At 40.0% G+C, this 8448-nt stretch overlaps 1 long non-coding RNA gene across 1 annotated transcript; it reads right to left on the bottom strand.

The window, feature by feature from the left end:
• Nucleotides 1–2780: 2780 nt before the first annotated feature.
• Nucleotides 2781–8151, bottom strand: LOC308459579. Its single transcript, XR_013978179.1, has 3 exons — nt 8095–8151; nt 6171–6311; nt 2781–2870 (listed from the first exon to the last, which is right to left on the bottom strand). It is a non-coding gene; the product is annotated as an uncharacterized lncRNA (long non-coding RNA).
• Between the last annotated feature and the right edge of the window lie 297 nt (nt 8152–8448).

The raw sequence follows: 8448 nt of genomic DNA on the forward strand, positions 1-8448 counted from the left end.
AAAGGATGGCAGTGAATACAGCTACACTTCACGGGTTGATTTGAAATGATCAGTTCCAACTGGAGCTGAAATGAATTTGCTCCCCAAAATTCTCAAAAATGCAGATTTTTGCTCTTTAATATTTGCCAGACAGTCATTGAATATTTGCCAAATATACACCCAGATGTTCTAATGGAAGGATTGAGAACCTGTGGCCCTCCAGATGATGTTGGACTCCAAATCCCATGATTCTATGAGTCAGCATTGTCAATAGTTACAGATGATAGGAGTTGGAGTCCAATAGCATCTAGAGGGTCGCAAGTTCTCTGGCATCGTCTAGGTGCATTCCATGGTATCAGGGTTGAAGGTGAATCATGACTAATCCCTGTGTGAGTAATATGTGAACAGGGCTCCTATGAGATTTGTACCAAATCATCCATTTTTCTCCAGAATACATTACTGGGCAAGATGGGAGATTCCAGACAGGATAGCCTAAGACTAAGGACCTTTCATCCTCAAAGGATGAAATGAGAACCACACCCAAAAGAGTGTTGATGTGGATTGGGATCTTTTGTTTCTTTCTAGCTGAGAAAGCAGGACAAGCTGCAATTCTCACTGCTGCTAACTACAGATAACCGCCTATATCCCCAAAGAAAAATGCAGCCTACCTGAGAAAGCTGTCTATCAAACCTAACAAGGAGTAGTGCATAATTTATCAATGTTAATAGCCTTTGGGGCATTTCTGAAAGAATTAATCTAAACAGTCAAACAATTTATCACATCAAACTACATAAAATGCACTTTTAATTAATAAATGGAAATTCTATTGCTTTTACAGCTACAGGAGATCAATCCATTTTTTACCTTCAGACTATAGTTTGGGTTTCTTTAATGGCTTTTAATGGGTTCTGCTCCCTGATCTAAGCTTCAGCACTTGCTTCCTGGAAGACCTTCTGTACTTTGTGGCATAAGCTCACAGCCTCTTTGGAAAACTTTCACTGAGAGATTGCCACGCAAACAATCATTCTCTGGTTTTACTGAAAGGCATTATTCATTACTCCTGAGTTGACCTCTTTGGCCCAACTCTATAAAGTAATAATGTTACTGTAATGTAAAGAAGTTCTCATCAATAGATGATGGTAGGAGTCCCTTTAGTTAAAGCCATTCGACTGTTAAGAGTGAAGCATATACATCAGCTCTGTAGTATGACTGCCTCCTAAGTAGTACTGCCATCCATAAATTTGAATGCATTTCACACTGTATAAAATGTTTTGATGTCTTAGACACAGTAACAATTTGTGATTAAAGTTACATGTGAGGTTAACATAATACTATAATATTATATCGGATGATATCTTCTTAGTGGGCAACCTTTTTCAAAATGATTGTTTGTGATAAATCACTCACACAGTGATCTTAAAAGTAGTTAAAACAATAGTCCTCAACCCACTTTTGAAGCAGTCCATTTGGTACCAGAGGAAAAAAGCCAAGTGATCTGGTAACTACTTTCAAATTATCAATAAAAACTACTCATCAGGCCTAGCATGTCCCAGCAGAAGGCAAAAGGTGCGATCTAGGATGACTGCGTTGCTTAACTGCCTTCGAAATAGATAAAATTGAATGTTTAACCAGAGTGTCACCAATTTCTATTAATTTCTTATTTCAAAGTAAAAGGTCATTGGCATAAAATTAAGCTACTCACTCCAGTCCTAGATTTGGGATGGGGGGGCCGTGTACAACCCGATCTCTTTCCTCAGAACTCTCTAGATTTCCTTCATGTTCAGAAATCACATATACACCTTTAGGCACCAGGCAAAAACGTTCCTTTTTAACCAGGCCTTTGGTTGACACCCAATGTGGCTTGGGAGGGGGCACGTTATTGGGTTATTACTTTTGGTTTGATTTTATATGTTGTGGTCTTGTTGTGAACCGCCCTGAGACCTTTGGGTTGAGGGCAGTGTATAAGTTGAATAAATAATAATAATATTAATATGTTCAATTAAATGAAATACCGTATTTTTCGCCCCATAGGACGCACCGGCCCATAGGACGCACCTAGCTTTTGGGGGGGGGAAATAAAGAAAAAAAAATTTATTTCCCCCCCCCCCAGGTGTGGGGCTGGGGCGGGGGAAGTCCGAGCTTCCCCCGACCCCAGCCCCCAGAACAGGCTGCTATCCGCAAGCCATGGGAGAGCTGTGTGAAGTTGTGCAGCTCTCCCACGGCTAGCGTAGAGCTGCGCGAAGCCCGAAGCTTGGGGCGTGCTGAGCTCAGCGCGCCCCAAGCTTCTGGGTGCCAGCAAGCTCTCCGCTAGCCGTGGGAGAGCTACGTCTCCCACGGCTAGCGGATAGCTTCCTGAAGCCTGGAGAGCGAGAGGGGTCGGTGTGCCTGGAGAGCGAGAGGGACGGTGCGCACCGACCTCTCTCGCTCTCCAGGCTTCAGCGAAAGCCTGCATTCGCCCCATAGGACACACACACATTTCCCCTTCATTTTTGGAGGGGAAAAAGTGCGTCCTATAGGGCAAAAAAACCAGTACTTTTTTCCCAAATTCCGACCGTGAAAAGTTAAAGTGTGACTTAAATTTGCAACCTTACAAAAATTGGCTTTTTCAATATCGCTGTAGATTTTTGCCATTTACAGGTGTGAGTGCCTGCATAATTTTAAGGGAGCGGCTTATATTTGGGTATTGTCTTCTTTTTTCCCCCTCCCTTGAATTTTAAAGGTGCGGCTTATATTCGGGCCAATATGGTATTGGCAGTTATCTTCCTGGAAGGTGGACACCTTTGGTCTGTCATTGTGACCTCTTTGGTTTTACTTTTTATTCAACTCTCCATCCACATTCAAGCCAGCAAGTTGGTATAAAGCTCAGATATTCATTGGCCCAGGACCAGCATCTGTAAAATGAATGAAAATGTGCAATAATTTAAGCATGCTCAAAAGACATCACATATGCTAACATAGTAATACTTAAAAACAGGCCTGCAAAGCCATATTCATCATTCCTGCATTGCAGAAGAAGTCATACTTAGTGAGGTCATGGCTGAGGTGAGCCTTGAACCAGCAAGTTCATGGATCAAAGTTAATTCTCTTAGCTGCTATAATATATCAGCTGTCCAGAAACGCCTACTTTTTAAATTGCCAGTGTTTTTCGTGTTCTTTCTAAGAACATGCTCATATCAGTAGATGAACTATTCTCCGTAAATCATTAGTAATTAAAAATAATTGTGGCCGGGCAACCAAACAATAGACTCATAATATAAAAGCAAATGGTATGCCCTAGTGACAGGTCTCTGTAACAATCTCTTGTACCATTGGGTGATATTTACCATATGTCCCATGATTGATAGTAAGATTTAATGAGTTCTTACAAGCAATTAAATAATCAAGGGTTCCTGCTGTTATATGGCAGAGCTCGATAGAACAATGACAAATGAGAGAATATCTACAACCTAATCAAAGGGACATATTTCCTTGGGAACAAAATAATATTATCTACCAGTGCAATCAAAGGACAAAAGGACCCAGGGAGGACACAACAGAACGTGATAACTTTGGTGTTCTTTTCATTAGCTAGCTATACTGTTTCCTATTTAATGGATCCTATTAAATCGGAAAGGGAGTTAGGCAGGTTAAATTTCCTTAAATTTTCATGACCCATTGATTTATATCCAACAGATTTTTTAGATGTAGTTTATATTATATGCCTGGTCACATTAACTCTTGTTCATCTCATAATAGTTTTACCTGCTTATTCTTTTAGTGCTCTTTTAAATATATCAGGTCAGCATTGTAGAGTAGCCTGTTCAGTTTTAATTTGTCATGTAAACAGGCAACCTCAAATCTGTGACTCGGTGGCAATCTCGTTAAATCTTTTTGATAAGCTCATCAGTGGTACAATTTCCACCATGTTATTCCTCTATCTACTGATATTAAGTGATCTGCACTTGTATATGTTTATGAGAAAATAATTAACCATCATGAAAAAAGGGGAAGCACCAGAGATTTCACAAAAAAGTATTTCAGCAACTCTGACCTCACTTTTATTTCAAAACAACTAGAGATAAAAATACAAAGTTTGATTATGTGTTTTTTTTAAAAAAAATTGATTTGATTTTCAAAAAGAAAGAAAAGAAAGAAGAACAAAAAGAAAAAGGAAGAAAAAAGAAAAAGTTACATCAAAATGCCATACACATTCACATATCGAGATTATTCTGCATCTCCCGATTTCCCGCCATCCCATCCAGGGGTCCTCTTAATTCTGTTTTCATCTGCATATATCAATACTTCTCCATTTATTTCATCTTCCTAAATTATCTGTAGTTTCTATTACATTACAAATGTATTTAAAATCCTGCTAATGTTTTGACCTGTTTGCAATGATTTTGTATATACATTATAAACATTTCCCATTCTTTTTTCAATTTCTTGTCTTCTTGGTTCCTGAGCTTCCCAATTAATTTTGCCATTTCAGCATAGTCCATCAACTTGGTCTGCTGATTATGTCTTTTTGACAGCTCTGCTTTCAAGCAAATGCACTAAAACCCTAGCTGCCTTATACAAAAGTCAGACTATTGGCCCAGTGGTTCTCCAGGATTTTGGATTGCCGTCTCTCCAAACCTGCTTGGAGATGCCAGGGATTTAAACTGGGACCTTTTTTCAAGCAAAGCAGATGCTCTACAAATGAGTTACAGCCCTTCTTTCATTATGATAAAAGACAGCATATAAGTGTTTTTAATAAACTATGACAACATACTTCTGCATGTATGTCCCTTAAACAAATGAAAACATACTGGGCATACATGTGGTGCTTAAATAAACACACGGTGTACCACTCAGCTACCAACAGAGTGCATGAGTTCAACGGACAAAAGCAGAGCTAACTCTATCTGATTAAACTCCTTAATTAGGACTTCAAGTGCATTATGCAGAAAGTAATATATGAGTTAATTGCAAAAGCTGTGCTGGCATTCCTTGATATCTGAGAAAAGATACATCAAAAAGCAAGAAAAGAAAAGAAAGAAAGTGTGTGTGTGTGTTTTAAAACACGCACACGCACACAATATGAATCAACAGCTGTTGACTACTCACTTAATATCAGGTTTGAAAATCCTGACAAAAATACATTAAAATGTTCAAGACTTTGCAAAAATTGTTTCGAGACAGATCTGTACCTGTCAGAAAATATAAGTGCTAGCTATAGAAGTACCACAGCTATCACACATAATGTCATAAGGTGTTAGATGGTGTGCAGAATGCAGATGAAAAGATCAGAGAAATATTGCAGAGATAATAGATCAATCAAGAACTACAAAATCCTGTAACCATCTGCTGACAGCAGGTTCCTTCTTTGAATACTTATTTTTAAGTTTATTGTAGAAATATGCCATAACTTAGCATGGATGGGGGGGAGCAGTTTAAACTGATTTAGAAAATCTTCTTCTTAAAATGATGTAGTTATACATTAGGTATGTGCTCATATTTTTTTAAAGTCTGACTATTCAGCTATTAGTTGGAATAATTTTATGTTCTAAACTAGAGCTGCCTTGCTGATATTGCCTTGTGTGTCATACCTAGCAATGAAGGAGAAATTTGATTCACTTTTAAAGGCAAGTCTATGCAACTCATGCTTTCTGAAACAGTAAAAGAGCTGAAATGCAACCATCCTTCAAAATCCACACTTCTCTGAATTTTGCAGTGCAGTTCTCCAGACAAGTAATGTGTACAAAGATCCATATACTGTGCTAAAGTGTGCATAAAAATGTGTGGTGTATATTCATGAAAATGACATGCATATATATATATAATTTCATAGTATGTATACACTGCTTGCTTGTAAAAAAATAAAGAAATCTCAAAGCATTTTTTTGAGAGCAAAAACACTGAGATGAAGAAAAACCCACAACCCCTACTTTAAAACATACAAAAGCTGAAATACAAAACCAGATTGAAATTACCTCAGCTTCCTAAGCGTCTGGGTAGCCTTATCTAAACACGAATGTTTTTAGCATGTGCTACGGGAAATGTTTTGCAAAAATGTTCGTTATAGGCAAAATCACATGCACAAAAAAATGTGCATATTAGGAGAAATGCTTTAAAAATAGAAAACTCAGACCGAGGTGGAAATGCGGAGAACTGAATGTTAAGACTAGAACAATGTGAAAACAAGAGAAACCTAAATGGACAAATTCACCCACTCCTACGCAAATTTGATGCAGTCAGCTTCTGTGAACTGTTCCCACTGCCCCATTTTCTAAATGACTTGGAGCCAAGTTTCCTGAAGGATCACCTCCACCTGTCCACATTTTGACCGGACGTCCTTCTTCAGGTTTTCCTGCCTGAAGGGGTAAAGCAGGTGTCAAGGCTCTGCCAAGGCTTAGGAAAGCTATTCCTCCCCCAGTTGCAGCAGAGAAAACAAGGTACAGTCATACCTTGGGCTGCGAACTCTGCGGGTTGCGCATTTTCGGGTTGCGGACTGCGCCAAACCCGGAAGTACTGGAATGGGTTACTTCCAGGTTTCGCTGCATGCGCAGAAGCACAAAATGATGTCAAGAGCATGCTCAGAAGCACCAAATTGCATCACGCGCATGCGTGCACAGACACGGCTCTGCAGGTTGCGAAGGTGTCTCCCGCACAGATCACGCTCGCAACCCGAGGTATGACTGTATTTTTAATGAGTTTTATTCAATCTGAATAGTGAGAGGCAAAAGAACGCAACAAGCCTCAACAATAGTGTTGCTCCAAACTAGGCTCCTCCTCCCTCCATCCTAACAACAGCATCTTCTCTTATGGTGGCCACTTGTGGCCAAATGTCTCTGAGTCCTTTGTTCCTGTACTCTTAACAAACATTGCATTCTGGGAGAAGGGGGATCAGAAATGCTCTCCAGTGACAATGTGTCATCTAGCTGCCCCTTTGCAGTCCCCCCTTCTTCTTCCAACACTGCCCAACTTCTCCGTTTGTCTATCTCTGAGCTGTGACCTTCCTCAAATTCCTCAAAGCCCTGCTGTAATTCAGCGCTGCCTTCCCCCTCTCCTGCAGCGTCAGGAGAAGGGGGGCGTGATCTCCACCACTCCCCCTCCTCCTCCATCTCCCCCTCTTGAGCCCAATCCCTGACAGCAGGTAACAACTAGACCATTACAACTAGACCAGAGGTAGCTAACTCCCTATTCAGAGAACTGAACCAGCCAGAGAACATTGTTAATAGACTGCCAATATTTGTCAAATAAATCAATAAAATCACAAGGCGTCTGTCTGGAAAGGCTCCCCAGGAAAGGGAGTTTCATGACAAGGTTGCTACCACAAAAATGGTTTTATTTCTCATCTCTTTCAGCCTAATGTGACATAAATAAGAGATTTGGAGCAAGGGTCTGTTGCTCGAACAGTAGAGTTCTGTTGTTTATGTTCAGCTTTCAAACTTCCCATAGGCATCTGGTTGGCCACTGGGAGATGCTGGACTAGATGGGCCATTGGCCTGGTCCAACAGACTCATCTTATGTTCTCTATGTACAGATGAGCTCATCTATTATTTTATACACTATTAAGCCAACACTTGTAATGCCACCAGGCTGTACCCCTATATTCCATTATTTAGGTGGCTATCCTGCATTCCTTTTCCTAGGAGTAAGCACAATGAGCACAACGGGACTTACTTTTTAGAAAGCATGCATAGGATCATGCTGTTAAGTGGAGCACTTGAAGCAGCAGTGGAGATTTTACATACATTTCAAGCTTTTCCCTGATCCGTTGAATAAGAGCAAGACTCTATTCGAATATAACTTATCTTCCCCCCACCCGCCAAAAAACCCCCCATCAAAATGAATTCCATATGCGGTGGCAAAAGTCAACAGCTGATACTAAACGAGCTAATTTTTAAAGAACTAAGTGAGAAAAGTGCTACAATCTGTCAGCTTTAAATTCTTACTACTTATTCACAATCAATAAATTCACAAAAATTACACACCTCATTACGTTCCACACAGATTGCAAAGCTAGCTATAATGTAAAAACAGGCAGACAGTCTGTCTCAATATTATTACAGGAAGAGTTGGTTAAATTAATAGCTTCTCATTGATTAAAAAATCTTGCATTTTGCATGTCCTTAGGTTGGTTCCCACCATTACCTTTCAATAAGGGAAGACGTGTCTGTGGAGAAATGTGGTTGTATCGAGCTACTGAGCTGAAACACAAAGGTAGGCAAAATACGTTGTTTACATTAGCCTGCTCTGGTTTCCTGTCATAAAGTCCTGTTTACCTGAAAGGGAAGGACAGGCCCTCTCACTGTTCTGCCCCACCCCACCAAAGAAATAATCAGCTTAAAGCAGTCATTAAGCATAAATAATACAAGTCAATGCAGTCATTATTATAAGCAAGGAATCATTATGTCCAGATCAGCTTCTCTTGCATAAGGTCTCCCTGCTTTCCCAAAGAGAAGCAGCAGCAGAAAAGTTTGAAAACACCCCCAGACTTAGGTTGTG

Source organism: Podarcis pityusensis (assembly GCF_964106645.2).
Source record: "Podarcis pityusensis genome assembly, chromosome: 12".
In the NCBI taxonomy this organism is placed as follows: domain Eukaryota; kingdom Metazoa; phylum Chordata; class Lepidosauria; order Squamata; family Lacertidae; genus Podarcis; species Podarcis pityusensis.